At 43.7% G+C, this 16,745-nt stretch overlaps 1 protein-coding gene across 1 annotated transcript in view; it reads left to right on the top strand.

Annotated features, from left to right (window-relative positions):
- The window catches only part of LOC148020222 (uncharacterized), a 76,007-nt gene that overhangs the window by 37,942 nt on the left and 21,320 nt on the right, over nucleotides 1-16,745 (top strand). The gene's annotated exons all lie outside the window — the stretch shown is intronic.

The following is a 16,745-nucleotide window of genomic DNA, read 5'->3' as shown; positions in this document are numbered from 1 at the left end:
TACGCATTTCAGTACGGAGTATGGTCAACATCTCCTCATATAGCGTTTCATTAATTTTGCGGAATGTCTTCCCATATCTACTTGACCCTGGAGAGACATTCCAATCTCGGGTTTTACGCCCATAGGTTTTGTATCTCATGTTCTTTGGCGGTGTATGGAACATTGTTTCCATGGTTGGTTTTATGATTCCTTCATTGCCTGTTTCTTCCATCATGATTATAGTATGTGCTATAGCATAAAACTGTTTACAGTCTGACTAGAGTAGTAAACCAGTAACATAAACTATCACTATAGCATGAACTGTCAGTATATCATAAACTGTCAATGTGACTGCATCATAAAATATGACTGTAGCATAAGCTGTCAATGTAGCATAGAATTGTCAATCTCACCTAAACTGTCACTGTAGCATGAAATGTTAATGTGCGTCAGTCTGAATTCACGCAGGTCTCCAGTCTACACAGCATGGCAAGGTTCACATCAGTCTGAGTACATCTGCAATCTCAGTACATTCACACAGGTCTGCATTCACGTTAGTCTGAGAGAGTTAACAGATTTCTTATACAGTCACAGTCACGACACAAAACTGTCCCCTCAATCACTGCGCATCCCTGCAGATACTGTTCACAAGGCCCACCACTGTTTACTGCAGGTACATCCCGTCACTGTTCACTTAGTGCTCCTGCGTCAGTACATTTACAGCATTCTCAGTGCTCCTGTGTCAGTACCTTCGTCACGGCATTCTCACTACAGCATTCTCCTTTGTCACAGTAGATTCGTCACAGCATGTATTTTTGTCACAGGACATTCGTCAGTACAACATTACTGTCTTGCATCACGCTTGCATTATTGATGACCTGTCCTGCATCAGACTTGACAACCTATCCCATCATGTCAGAGCATACCCGTCACGTGAGAGAGAGAGAGAGCGGATAGACACATCCGTCATGTCAGAGCATACCCGTCACGTCACAGAGAGAGAGAGAGAGAGAGAGGAGACAATGAAATGCAGAAAATCTGCAGTGTAGTATGCTGTATAGGAGTGCAGAAATATACACGGGTGCAGAGAGAATATATGCGTGTGTCTCCGCCTTGAGGACCTCGATCTCCGTCAGCCCACGTGCTGTCCGTCTCTGCATTGTCTCTGTCAGATCTCAAGATCAGAATGTGATCAAGTGCTGGACCAGTCTGCTATAAATAGCAGAAAATATCACGAAAAAATAGGCAGAAACAGGTCGGCTGCATTTTATGCAGCCGATGCAGCCGATTGCACAGAAAACTGGCCGACTACATCAACTGTGCCACATGGCACCTTTCCGACCTGCTGATGTGGCATCTTGCGCCATCCTCTGCGCTGTCCGTACTTCTGACGTGGCTAGGGAATGACTCACTAATACCCCCTCTCAGATCCTGGACAGGGCAGAAGATTGAGGGATCTGGAATGTTGCCAAAGAGGAGCCTAGGGAAGTGCCTTCGTGAACAAATTTGCAAGATTATCCTCCGTCTTGCAGTACTCCACATCAATGGTTCCATCCAGAAGCTTCTCCTGAATGAAGTGATATTGAATCTCAATGTGCTTGGTCCGGGCATGGAATACAGGATTCCATACCAAGGCAATGCAATTCTCATTGTCGCACTGCGGAAAAGTAGGATGAGGTTGGGGGCAGCCAAGCTCCTCCAATAATCTCCTAAGCCACACAACCTCACATGTGGTGGAAGATGCGGCCTGATACTCCGCCTCAGTAGAAGAAAGTGCTACCGTGGGCTGCTTCTTGCTACTCCAAGAGATAACACGTGTACCCAAGGTAAAACAGAAGCCTGTAGTAGACCGCCGGTGGTCCACATCGCAAGCTCAATCCGAGTCGCTCCAACCTGCAAGAACAAGATTTGAAGCATCTGTACCTGCTAGATAAGAAATCCCTAAGTCAGAGAGGTCACTCTCAAATACCGAAGAATCCTCAGGAGAGCGTGCCAATGCACCTGTTGGGATTCACTCATGAACCTTGCCAAAAGGCTCACAACAAAACAAAGATCAACACGAGTGTTGAGAAGTCAAATCAAGGATCCCAATCAACTAACAGTAGTGGGAAGTATCCGTTAAGGGAGAATCTGAGTGTGAAGTGGCCTTCCAGTTCTGATCCATAGAAGTAGAAATGGTCCGACAAGTCTCCATCTCAAAAGTCACCAAGAGCTCCTTAATGTATCTTTGTTGAGAGATTAAAAACCCCCTCTGAGACTGATAAATCTCGTGACCCAAGAAGAAATGTATTACAACACAAACAATACATGACCAGCCTCGGAAGTGTGCACATAAAGCTGCAGATTGACCGTGGAGCGCCGATATCCCAACTTTGACTGAAGAAACGAGTTAATCTTCTTGTTCCATGCACGTGGAGTCTGCTTGAGACCATACAAGGCCTTCTTCAACTTGTAAACTTTCCCATCCGAGGATCCAAAGCCAAGAGGTTGCTCAACATAGATCTCCTCCTGTAAGTCACCATTGAGAAAGGCCGACTTTACATCCAACTGATAGACAGGCTATCTCCTATGGCCAGCCAAGGCAAGAACAACTCGAGTAGTCGCCTCTTGTAAGTCACCATTGAGAAAGGCCGACTTCACATCCAACTGATAGACAGGTTATCTCCTATGGCCAGCCAAGGCAAGAACAACTCGAATAGTCGCCATACGAGCAGTGGGGGCAAAAGTATCATGGAAGTCAATGCTCGGCGCATTGAGCAAAACCTTTAGCAACAAGGCGAGCCTTGTGGTTGTCCAAAGAACCATCGCTAAGGTACTTGGTCTTGAAGACCCACTTGACACCAATCACCTTCTTGTGAGAGGGACAAGGTACAAGAGACCAAGTGCCATTCCTCTCTATAGCCTCCAACTCTGCATCCATAGCCTTCCGCCAATGGTCAGACTGCAAAGCCTCCTTCACTGAAGTGGGCTCTTGATCCTGCATAACATAGGTCATTAAACAATAGTTGGAGCAAACAACCTCTGTAGAAGGTGCTTGATTCCTTCGTGACCTCTACGCTCCATCTTGCGGTTCCCACTCCTCAGGGACCCCCTCGATCCCTAAATCTTGGAGTGTGTCACGAGCCCAACAAGGAGGAGGCCAGACCTCTCCCTGTTGCTCTCCATCTGCTGAAGACTTGGGTACATCCACCGGTGGAAGCTCCACTGGGGTGGTTGTTGGAAGGGAAGACTCTGAATCAGAAGAAGAATCTCCATCAAAAGGCTCTGGCTCCAAAGGAATTGGCTCGGGAGTCCAACTCTCTCCCAGAGCTCCAAGGATGGGGTGCTTCTCACCCCTCTTTGTGGCCGGAACTTCCATGAACGGTAGATCTTGGCTCGTGTAGACATCCCACTTGACGAGATTAAACAGACGATAACCTTGGGATTGGGAGCGGTAGCCAACAAAAAACTGTTGTCGCAAAGCCGTCTCAAACTTGTCACGTTGCGTCTTCGAGATGTGCACATAGGCGTCACACCCAAAGATCCTGAAGTAGGAGACATCAGGCTTAGTCCCAAAGTAAGCCTCAAAAGGTGTCATCCTGTCAATGGCCGAAGTGGGAGATCGATTGAGGATGTGAACTGTGGTAGCCATTGCCTCGGCCCACAGAAACTGAAGTGTTTGTCGGTGCTCCATCATGGTGCGTGCCATCTCGATCACACTTCGGTTCTTCCGCTCCAAAATGCCATTCTCTTGAGGAGTGTTGGTGTTAGCAAACTCCTGGTGAATGCTCCTATCTGCACAAAAACGAGCAAACTCATTAGATATAAATTCACCACCCTTGTCTGAACGCAAGGTCTTCAGTCGCCTGCCAGATCGGTTCTCCTCAAAGAGAAGCCAATCCTTGAAGTGAGAGAAAGCCTCTGACTTCAATGTTAAGAAATAGGCTCAACTCATCCTGTTGTAGTCATCTACGATCAACATGAAGTACAAGCTCCCCTTTAGGGACTCGGTCCTCATCGGGCCACAAAGATCCGTAGATACAAGCTCCATAGGTGAAGTAGACCGCTACGAAGCTTTGTTGGGAATCACATCTCAATGTAGTTTCCCACAAATGCAGGAGTCACATGGCTGATGGCTCACCACTATGTCCGGCAAACCTCGGACAAACGATCCTCGTGACGCCTTTCAAAGGTACTCATAGTTCAGGTGGCCAAACTGAGCATATCATAGCTCGGACTATGTCTGAGAGGTAAGAAAAAGAGAGGTAAGAGCTGTAGAAGACTTCAATTTGTAGATGCCATTCTCCTCATATCTTGCAGAAAAAGCCTTCCTCGATCCACGATCAAGGACTCGAACAGTATCACTATCAAATTCCACCAAGAGACCAAGAGCACAAATCTTATGGACCGAAAGCAAATGATACCCCAAGCTTGACACTTGCAACACCTCGGAAGTGTGGGTACCACCACATCCATCTGGAATCAACTGCATCTCATCCCGTGCAGCAATAGACACAAAAGATTTGTCTCCAATGAGAATCTGCCCATGCAGAGGTCGCAAATAGGCAACACCAATGTGAGAAGGAATCATGTGCCGTAAGACACCAGTGTCCACGATCCAGTCTCGAGCTTGGGGAGCTGTCATCGTAGCGTCAGAAGTCTTCGATGTAGAGTCCTGAATGACTGCTAAGTGTAGAAAAGCAGCTGGTGAGGGTGCAACCACTGCTCCAGAATCCTTCATGTTCTTCTTCTTGTTGTTCTTCTTGTCTTTGTCGGGGCAATCCTTCTTCTAATGACCGGTTTTACCACAAATATGGCAAGTCGATTCCTTCTCCTTGTCCTTCTTGGATTTGTTGTCCTCCTCCTCCTTTTGGTCCTTCCTCTTCTTCTGACAGGATTGATCAACTAAAGCCTTCGATTTGGAAGCATTCTGTCCCTTCAACTGTTTCTCTTGGTCCAAGACCATAGGAACCAACCCTTCCCACCGAATAGTCGACTTCCACCCTGATCCAATAAGAGCCGAATAAAAGGTACTGAATTGTGGTGGCAACTGGGACAATAAAGTAATCGCTATGTCTTTGGAGGAAATAGGCTTTCTCACATTTTGAACTTGCATTTGAAGTTGCCGAAGCTTGTTGCTGTGTTCCGGAAGTGAAGAAGACTTATTCACGGACAAGGTTTGCATCTGTACCTCCAAAGAAACCCACTTCATCAGGGTCATCCAGTTGTACATCTGATCGAGCTCCAGCCATATCTCTCGAGCCACTATCAAGTGCTCGATGTGAGCTATCACGGCTGTAGTATGAGACAGAAAAAGAAAAGAACGAATCTTGGCATTCAGTTTGTCCCAATGAGATTGGGCCTTGGTCAACTCTGCATGGGCACTGGAAGAGAGTTTGGACTCATCTCTCACCGAGGGACGAGTGATCTCCTCCATCACAAGCTCCTTCAAATCATAAGACTCCAAGATGGCCAACATCATCACTCGCCAGATATGGTTATTGTTGCCATTAAGCTTCTGATATGATGGAAGAGCCGGTAGGACAGGCATCTTCCTGTCCATAATCGCCTCGAACTCCAAGTCAGTATTTGTAGACATGTTCACTTGCAATGCTTGCCAAAAATGCAAAATCAGCCCCCTCTGACTGTGTAAATGCAGCTTGCTAGGGCTCTTTCCTCCGCTTTCCGAACCTTCTTCAGCCGCTGGAGGCAATGAAAAGGTAAAATCTGCAATGGAAGGCCTAAAACGCAGCCTTCCTACCCTTCAAACAACAACCACTTGTAGCAAATTCACCAATTGGACTCATTTCTTGCACGCCCATGCTCGCTTTAGCGTTGATTTGATGCGTAGCCCTCCCGCTCGCCCTCGAATACTGGAAACGCAGCCTTGTGTCACGCTGAAATATCCTCTTTAGGTAGGTTCAACACTTAGTCAGTCCGTCTTCACCGCTCTGATACCATGTCAGAGTGCAGCGATGCGGAAGCGTAGGACAAAGATTGAGAGAGAGTGAACACACACACACACACACACACACACACACACACACACACAGACTGAAATGCAGAAAATCTGCAGTGTAGTATGCTGTATAGAAGTGCAGAAATATACACGGGTGCAAAGAGAATATCTGCATGTGTCTCTGCCTTGAGGACCTCGATCTCCGTCAGCCTGGGTGCTGTCCGTCTCTGCAGTCTATCTCTGTCAGATCTCAAGATCAGAATGTGATCAAGTGCTGGACCAGACTGCTATAAATAGCAGAAAATATCACGAAAAAATAGGCAGAAACAGGTTGGCTGCACAGAAAACTGATTGATTGCAACTGTGCCATGTGGCACCTGTCCGACCTGTTGACATGGCATCCTGCGCCATCCTCTGCGCTCTCCGTACTGTTGACGTGGCCAGGGAATGACTCGCTAACAAGACTGTGGCTTCACACAGTATCCACTAATTGAATTTATCGTGTCCAATATGCAAAGGACCCTATTGTGAATTGTTGGGATCATATGGTATTGGATTTAGATCTTTTGATCCAACAGTACTATTAGCCGATGGATTTCTGACTAATGAGCCTTGTCCATGTCAAAATCATTCTTGGCATTCAGTGGTTCTTTGATAAATACTTATTCTTGTATATTGATTATAAAAATCATGTACTTTTTTTTGAGCTTGATGGTGTTTCCATGTGATCGAGGGCTGTTTGTTCTTTGGAATCATAGAAAATAATGTACATATGATTTCAACAATGAAGTTTACTCAATGTTTTTTTGGTCCAAGTGTTGCTATTTATATTTGTTCTGTTGAAAAAGGTCAATCATTTGATTCTTAATATAATTCAATTTCTTTTGATAATAATCTTAATATGAATTCAAATGTGAGTGAGTATTTGGATTCGATATCACATAAGTATACTAATGTCTTTCCATTTAAGCTACTTGGTGGACTTTCATTGTCTCGTGGAACCTTAGATCATAGGATTGAGACGTTGCCCGCTAAGCATCGTGTCTCTTGGCAACCTTATAGGTTTAGCCGAAAAGAGGAGGACACGATACCTAGGAAACTTCAAGACTATTTAGGGTTTTATTGAGTCGAGTAAATCCCTACGGGGCGCGTGTGTCCTTGCTAAAAAGAAGGATGGTATGATGCGCTTCTGTGTTGATTACAAGGTCTCAATGAGGTGACCATCAAGAATAATCATTAGTTATTTAAGACAGATGATCTTATAGATCAACTTTGTGGTGTGCAGTATTTCACCAAATTCGATCTTAGGTATGTGCATGTATGAATGACATATCTTATTGACACATATCACATTTGAGTAAACTACTTAGTGCTAAAATTGCTCTAATTGTTTCTTAAGAGACAAATAGTCAATAGCTCATATTTCTTTCCTTGGTTTGTTGCATTTGTTACACTTTTTACAACATTCAATATAATTACGTTTTAGTACTCTTTTTTGTATATCTTGTTTACAAGAATGCAAAACCACATATTTTCCATAATAATCTTCTTTGCTAGGTAAGCTTAATTTCATGATCATTGGTTTTACTTTTTATGCAAAACCTATAGCATTCAGGTTGGACCATGTCGACAGCTCCCATTAGATACGGATAGCTTTGGAGGATATCTTGAAAATTGCGTTTCAAATGCGGTATGGAAATTATCAAAATTTAGTCCTAGCTTTTGGATTGACCAATGCAATAGTCGTTTTCCTTGACGAGATTCTTGTTATAGTAATTCGTTGGAGGAACATGCGAAATAGTTGCAAATTGTTTTGTATCTTTTAAGATGAGAGTAATTGTTTACGAAAGTGTGAAATTTTTGCATGGAGGTGTTATATCTTAGTCATGTCATCTCTATTGGTGGCGTTCAGATTGATTCCAAAGAGATTCGAGTAGTACTTGATTGACAATTTCTAGGGACCATAAGGTAGGTAAAATCTTTTTTAGGTTTTAGTGGGTTTTTCTACAAATTCATAAAGAATTATGCCTATATTGCTGAACCCTTAACAAGTTTGCTTAAGGGTATTCGAAGCAAGAAGAAACACATTAGTCCATTGGTTGTTTGGACTAGTGAGCTCGATCAATGTTTTTAAATATTGAAATGGATGGTTACCACTAGACTGATTTTCCAGATTATTGATTTGAATAAATCTTTTAAGGTTTATATAGATGTGAGTGATTATGCTCTAGTTGTTTTCCTTTATGAGGATGACTGATCTATTGTATTTGAGAGCCGTAAGTTCAACAATGTCCAAATGCATTATACTACCATAGAGAAGGAATTATTGGTGTGCGTACTTAAAATATGGTGTCATTATTTGTATGGCGCCCAATTTATTATTTAGATGGACCACTAGTTGTTGAAACATCTTTATGATCAACCTGATCTCTGTGGTTGCAATGTGTGATGGATGGACCTTATGCAAGATTTTGACTTTGAAATGTGCTATAGAAAGGGCATAACTTATATGGTTGCTGATGCTCTTAGTCGAATTCCTCAAGTTAGTGCTTTATCTTTTCTCGAAATCTCAACTGATTTCTATCTTTCTCTCAAAGAATGTTACTAAAATGATCTTCATTTTAGTAAGATCTAGCAACTAGTTCAAGAGGACCAAGTAGCTCAGAAAGATTTGGCAGTTTGGATACTCGAAAGCTGGCTATTGAGGAAAAGTTGGTAGAACAGTAGTTCATTCATAATGAATTTCTTTTTAAACAAAGCAAAGTATGTGTGCCTGATGTTTAGGATATTTGCAAGTAAATTTTATATGAGTGTCACGATGCGCTAAGGGCTGGATATCCTAGCATACATTGGACTTTGGCCTTGGTTACTCACTATTTTTATTGGCCGTATATTAAGACTATGGTTGAGTCCTATGTGCGTGACTACCCATAGCATTAGCTAAATAAAGCTGAATGACATACATAGATATTGCATTATTTACAAATTCTTGATAGAAAGTGGAGTAGTATTTCTATGGATTTTGTAGTAGGATTGTACCATATGAATCGAGGTCATTATGCAATCGAGGTGGTGGTTATTCGATTGATCAAAATGGCTCTATTTATTCCTATAAAGACGATTATGAAAAGCCATGAGTTGGTTGGCCTCTTTGTCGAACATCTTTACAAACTTTTATGGTTTGCTCGATGAAATAGTCCGTGATCGAGATCCTAAGTTCTCAGGCCATTTTTGACAAACAATTTTCCAAAAATTGGAAACTCGATGATCCATGCCGTCTCGAAGTATCTTGAAACTGATGGACAGACCAGACGAATGAATCAAACCATGGAGAATATGGTGTGTGCATATGTCGCTTGTAGGCAATCTGATTGGGAGCATTATCTTCCTCAGATTCAGTTTGCTTAATAGTGCTAAGTCTTCGGCTACTGGTTATAGTCCGTTTATGGTTATGTATGGTTATGAGCCGAAACCAGTGATTGCCATAGAGCTCAAGGGGGCGGGGGGTGAAAATGTAGTCCATAGTTGACTTCCTGTACAATATGCAGGAGATATTTACGATTGCTAGAGAAAGTATTAAAATGGCCCAAGATCATGCCATGGTTTATGTTAATCAACACCTTACTCCTTGAGAGCTCCAAGAGGTTATGTGGGTTTATCTTAAAGCTCCAAAGAGCTTTGATTCACTGACTACCGACAAGTGTTATAAATTATCTTCAAGGTATTGTGGTTCTTTTCAAATTACGAAAACGATAAGTAGCATATCTTATGAGTTGGATTTACCTTTGAAAATTTGAGTTCACGCCATGTTCCACATGAGTCGTATGAAAGAACGATTGGGACAAGGTGAACTGATTGTGTTGATTGAGAAAGTCTCACGGCTTGAGGACACTGCTTGTTATGTTCCACCCAAGTCCGAATTGGTTCTTGACCTTAGGACTAAGTGATCGTGCCAGACCATTTATCTCGAGTATTTGGTCAAGTGGAAAAATCACCCGAAGGGAGAGATTACTAGATCAGGCATTCCATTTCCTTCATTCCCATGTGAATATTCATACAGAGAGGCATCATCTCACTGTTTGATTTCATCTCATTGTATGAAGACATATTGCTGTAATTTCTCAGCTGAGGGAAAAAATCAGCACTAGCTTTGGCTTGCACTCACGTTTCTTGGGCCCACCAAATCAAAGGATTGAGTGGTATCTCGGCAATGGAACCATGAAACCGGTCTTTCCCTTTGGATAGGGTGGTAAAACTTGATCAAGCACTTGGTTACGACAATTAATAATTGAGCATAAGTTGTTACTGATCCAAAAGCCCCTTGTTGTACATACAATTAGCAAGCAATTTGGGCCAATTGCCCCTTGATTTTCACCCAGGGCTTGCACAAATGAAACCACCAATTGGCCAAATGCTACCCCAATTTACAATGGATAGATTGGCATTTGAAATCCTTGTCAATTCCATGAATTTCAGGTGCTGATTTCAGAGTACAATGCCTATTCCTATTGGCATGGGTTCCAAGGTGGCCGTCAAACCCTAATTTCTTTAGAAATTTAGGGTTTATAGCAGAAATCCTCCTGCTATCTATCAAATTTGCTGAGATTGGTTGAGAATGGTAGAGAAGTGTTGAGATCTTTTGAGAAATTACTATAGAAGGTGAGAGAGAGCCAAGATGAGAGAGAAATCTAATTTTCTTCGCGAGAAAACTCTAAAATCTGCCTGTTGCCTACTCCAACTTGCATTTAATGCAGCCACCTACTACTACCAAGCACCTTCAAAATGCTGTTAGTTGATTAGTAGTGCTGTTGCCAGCCCTTGGAAGGTCTCTTCTTGCTGTCCCCTGCTTGCTAAGGGCCCCACATGGTTGTTTTTTGCAGCAAATTGCTGTTCTCTGATTAGAAAATGGACCAGTAGCTCCCTCTCTCTTTCTCTCTTCTAGGCTATAGACTAACTAAATGGTTGAGACCCAACCCCCGCTAAAAACGTTTTCTCAGTTTGCTTGGGCATTTTTGCTAAGGAACAGCCTTCTAAACCCATTTTTCAGCATTGTGCAGCCATTTAATTAATTTTCAGGATTAAATCATCCTGAAAATTATTTTAACTTCTTTTGACCCTACTCAAAATTAAATATGCCTATTCATAATTAAATTGGCTAGGCCATTTGCAACCTAGAGTGGTCCCAACCTTTGTTAACCCTTAGAATGGCATTAATTAATTAATTAATGCTAGTCCCTAGTGTCACTACTGACACTTATTGGCCAAACAACTAAGCTAGGATCCAAACTGACACCAACTGACCCCCAAAGCCAAGACAACATAACTTATCACAACTTTTGCCTTTGACACCCACCACTGCATTTTTCGGGTCCTTGGCTTGTTACCATGAAATAACTACCATATGCATCACATGCGCTAAACAAACTTGCACATTTAATTAACTTAATCAAACGTTATTGGCAATATTAAAGCATCTCTAATTTCATGTCCCCGTGTCATGCCTAGTGTCTATGAGCCATGTTGGCTTTTAACCAGCCTCTGAGCCATGCACATTGCACATGCATCTTTGAACCATGTCTTACATTGGGTCCCTGAGCTTGTCGGTAGACCGTGTCATGAACTACCTCGTGTTGTATCTTCTTTTCTAGAGTCATTGTATGGGATTGGACCTTACCTCTTGGAGGTAAGACCTTCCCTTTTCTTATTTATATGTTTCATGTCACGGGTTTATTTACCCATGACCCGGATGGGGTTTATTAGACAGTCCAGTCGGACTGTGCAGTCGGCTGCACAGTTGTACTGCCACGTGGCAGTCCGACTGCCTGCAGTCCAATCAGCTGCATTTAATGCAGCCGACCTGCCCTGGTTTTCGCCCAGTTTCTTGGCTATAAATAGCTGAGGACTTCAGCAGTCTCCTACACTTCTCTGCTCGCAGATTACAGATTGTTGGCACGCGCAGATTCCGTCTCTGTTCGCAGATTTCAGACAGGAGACAGTGCAAACTGCAGCGGACTTTGAGTTGAATAGCAGGTTGCATCGTCGAGGTGGAGACACGCAGTCCAGCGCACTGCGCCCGTGTATATATCTGCATATCTTTGTATTCAGCACACTTTATACATCAGATCTTCATCTTCCACTGTCTCTTTCTCTCTCTTCTCTCTCTGCGTTCTCTCCCTCTCTCAGTCCTACGCTTCTGCACCGCTGCACTCTGACATGGTATCAGAGCAGTGTTAAAGGGCTGACTGAGCGCAGAACCAACCTGAAGAGGAGTTTCTATTGCGACACAAATTTGCGTTTTCAACGTTTGAGGGCAGGCAGGAGGGCTGCGCCTCGGAACAAGGCTGAAGTGAGCGTGGGCGCGCAAGAAAGGAGTCCAGGTGGTGGATTTGCTGCTGTTTATTGGTGTTTGACGAGAAGAAAGTTTGAGTGTTCAGCTTTCAAGTGCAGGTTTTGCTTTTTCATCGCCTCCGGCGGGTGAAGAAGTTTCAGGATGCGGAAGAGCCCTAGCAGGCTGAGTTATCACAGTCAGAGGGGGCTGCTTTTGCGTTTGTGAAGGCATTACAGGTGAAGATGTCTACCGAGATTGACTTGGAGTTCCAGACGATTATGGACCGGAAGGTGCCTGTCTTACCGGCTCTTCCCGCAGATCAGAAGCTTGATGGCGACAACTACCGCATCTGGCGCGTCATGATGTTGACCATCCTTGAGTCCTATGATTTGGCGGAGCTTGTACAGGAGGAGATCTACCGGCCCTTGGTAAGAGATGAGTCCAAACTCTCTTCCGATGCTCGTGCGGAGTTGGCCAAGGCTCATTCTCACTGGGACAAACTGAATGCAAGGATTCGTTCCTTTCTTTTTCTATCTTGTACTACAGCTGTGATAGCTCACATCGAGCACTTGACGGTGGCTCGGGAGATATGGCTGGAGCTTGATCAGATGTATTACCGGATGACCCTTATGAAGTGGGTTTCTTTGGAGGTTCAGATGCGGACCTTGTCCGTAAACAAGTCTTCTTCGCTGTGGGAGCACATCAATAAGCTACGACAGCTTCAGATGCAGGTTCAGAATGCGGGGAAGCCGATTTCCTCCGAAGACATGGCGATCACACTCTTGTCCCAGTTACCGCCACGATTCGGTATATTCTACTCCGCCCTTATTGCTTCGGAGCGGGAGTCTACTCTTTGTTGGGAAGAGTTGGTTCCTATGGTCTTGGACCAAGAGGAACAATTAAAGGGACAGAATGCTTCCAAGTCGGAGGCGCTGATAGGTCAAGTCTCTCAGAAGAAGGGGAAGGACCAAAAGAAGAAGAAGGGGGATAACAAGTCAAAGAAGGACAAGAACAAGGACAAGGACAAAGAATGCACATGTCATATTTGTGGAAAGACTGGCCATTGGAAGAAGGATTGCCCTGACAAAGACAAGATGGACACCAATAAGAAGGATACAAAGGATTCTGGAGCGGTGGTTGCACCCTCATCAGCTGCATTTCTTCATCTAGCTGTCATTGAGGACTCTTCACCGAATGCTTCTGATGCTGCGATGACGGCTCCCCAAGCTCGAGAGTGGATCGTTGATAGTGGTGCCTCCCGGCACATGACTCCTTCATCAGATGGTGTTGCCCAATTGCGACCCTCGCGTGGGCAGATTCTCATCAGGGCCTATACGGGACTGCATAGTCCAGTCGGACTGTGCAGTCGGCTGCACAGTCGGACTTCCACGTGACAGTCTGACTGCCTGCAGTCCAGTCGGCTGCATTTAATGCAGCCGACCTGCCCTAGTTTTTGCCCAGTTTCCTGGCTATAAATAGTTGAGGACTTTAGCAGTCTCCTACACTTCTCTGCTCGCAGATTACAGACTGTTGGCACGCGCAGATTCCGTCTCTGTTTGCAGATTTCAGACAGGAGACAGTGCAGACTGCAGCGGACTTCCAGGTGAACAGCAGGTTGCATCGTCGAGGTGGAGACACGCAGTCCAGCGCACTGCGCCCATGTGTATATCTGCATATCTTTGTATTCAGCACACTTTATACAGCAGATCTTCATCTTCCACTGTCTCTTTCTCTCTCTTCTCTCTCTGCGTTCTCTCTCTCTCAGTCCTACGCTTCCGCACCGCTGCACTCTGACACTTTTACACCGCTTAGCATTTAGTAATGGTCAAAGGTATAGGTGGATACCTCAACCTATATATTCAGGCTCTATCACTTGAACCATCATCACAAACTATCACATCAATCTATTCAGCTTGTGTACTTGCAAGAGTTCTCTCTCTCTCTCTCTCTCTCTCTCTCTCTCTCTCTCCTCCCCCCCAATGGAGCTTCCTCCATAGCTTGGTGGCTCACATCAGCTCCATACCTAACAGAAGAAAGATAACATTGGAGTGAGTTAATGAATGCTATAAATGAAGGAAAAACTGTACAAGAGAAAAGCTATCCAACAGTCGATGGCTCTCGTGGAAACGGGCTGAGGGAGTAGTTGGAGTGTGATGTCCAATAGAGATGGATCGCGAGTTTTGTAACCACAAGTTGGAGTTGAGATGACATAGAAAGTGGAAGTACAATAGGTTTGAAACTAGTAGTAGTGACACAATTTATTAACTTAATTGTGTCCACACCATATTGAGCTAAAAATGCATTAGCTTCACTTAGACAACTCCAACGCATGCTTAATTAAGGAAGAAACCTTTTTTATTTAAAAAGAAATGCATTCCTCGAGAGTGTCTGTATCCCATAAGCACAAACCCACTTGGGAGGGCCCAAACATTCTATAAATAGGTTTGCTGCCCTCCATTTAGCCTTAATCTCGTTTTTGCAGGTTTTAGGTGTTTTCAGCTCGCTATCCACACCCTGTTCGAGCCTGCCACGTCAGCATACTGCTATGTTTGCAGACCCCAGCTGCTGCCGTGCAGATTCTCTCTCCTCCAATTGTCGCCATCATCTCCTCAGCCTGTCATCACTGCTGTTTTCTCTCTCCTGCAGCCCGTGTTTGCTGTTTTCTCTCTCCTGCAAGCTTACGTTTGCTGTTTTCTCTCTCATGCAGCCTATGTCTGCTGTTTTTCTCTCCTTCTAGATGCGTTCACTGTTTTCTCTCTCCTCACCTGCGTTTTTGGTCTTTCTCTCTCCTCTCTTGCGTTTTGTCTTTCTCTCTCCTGCATTGTCAATTGCAGTAGATCTAGCCTTCCTTGGCTGCATTTGCTCGTGTTGGACATCTTGAGGCTGCCTTGTTGCGATTCGGGATCCGTTTGGAGTACGCTCTCTAGCTTATAACCCCTGCGCTGATCCTTGAGATATAGGAGTTCGAGATGTAGTATTTATTTGCTGTGTAGTGTGTTTGCTGCATGAGCATTGTATATTTAATAGTCATATCATTTCATTCATTCTCTATGTTCATTGTCTCTAAGTTACTATAGCCCTAACTATGTTCTTCTATCAGTCTGTGCTTTGTCGTATAGTGTTATTTGTGTTTCTGTGTTAGGGTATTTTTTTCACATGGTATCAGAGCCGAGTTCTTTGAGAGAAACCTAGGCCTTGATCTGAAAGCTCTACACAGAAGCAGGAACAACAGAAGGGTAGAGGCCTTTGAACACTACTTCTGTACCACTTCTCACACCTGAGCTAAATCCATGGAGGAACGAGTTGGAGTAGGCCTCATAGCTTGCTTCACAAGCTCCTAATGTGGCTAGACAGACATTGGCCTACCATGGAGTTCCATGACCTTACGAGATTACTGCAATTAAGTACGATCTTATTTTGATGCATAGAGTCCAACAACAAATATAATGTAAAGTTTGAATTTCACACTTTAGATTCGGTGCACCAATCTATTGACCATGCAGAAAGGTCAGAATTTCCACTTAGGATGGGCCATCTGAAACCGGTCTATGACTCACATAAAGTGGTAGTTCCTTCAATTAACACCTGGTCTTTTCACACACACATACAAATAGAAACCTCACTCCCTTACTCAACACCAGATTGGCCTTGAAGACCGGCGTCCCTCTCGGTATTTCTTTATCAATTAAAAGATGGAAAGTTACAAAAAAATGAAATGTTCCAAGATACATAACCTGTGAAGAGTTGGTTTTCATCTTATCTGAGTAAATCCTAGCTGCATAAGGACAGTACAGCATGACCAGAACAACATCCCTTTTAGGAAAGCATTTTTTGTGACCATAACTCAATGATTTATGTGCAAAATTGCAGTCTGCAGAACTCTGTATTTATTGTTCTTACTGTCCAGCATATCCAGAACACATAGATTCTGGGATTCAAAAACAGTAACTCCCTAAATTTTAGGGATAGTGACCCCTGCACTCCTCAAGTTGTTTAGAGCAACTTTTATCATTGCAACCACATCAAAAAGTGTAATGTGGCTCAGTTACATTGACTTTAATTCCGTGAGCATTCTCACATGTGCATCTTCTGTCTTTGCCAGGCTCATTGTCCTGCACCATCTCTAGTGGCTAAGTAGACAGTCCCAAACCACTGCCATTCTATTCTTAAGTGCCCATTCAATATGGAACCAATCTTAAGGCTTAGACAAACCATTAGTCCAATTTGTCCCAATGGCTGCCTCTTCTTGCCATGCAAAGATCCCGGCTTAATCCAAGAGAACTCTGGGAGTAAAAAGCAACAACAACTAAAGATAAGAAAAATAAAATATTTTTAGAAGTAACTAAGGAAAGCAACTGCCAAAAGTATCACGACCTGATGAACATAACCCCACTCTTGAAAGAAGCAAGCGATCTTGATTGCATGCAACACATGCTGACGGATGACACAAGACGATAACAAGATTCTCCATGTTATAAGTGCCATCGCATAGGTGGAGGA

The sequence above is a fragment of the Lygodium microphyllum genome, chromosome 19, assembly GCF_053477565.2.
Source record: "Lygodium microphyllum isolate KBCC chromosome 19, Lygodium_microphyllum_v1.1.10, whole genome shotgun sequence".
Lineage (NCBI taxonomy): Eukaryota > Viridiplantae > Streptophyta > Polypodiopsida > Schizaeales > Lygodiaceae > Lygodium > Lygodium microphyllum.
The sequence above is the reverse complement of the archived record's forward strand: the minus strand, read 5'-3'. Positions and strand labels throughout refer to the sequence as shown.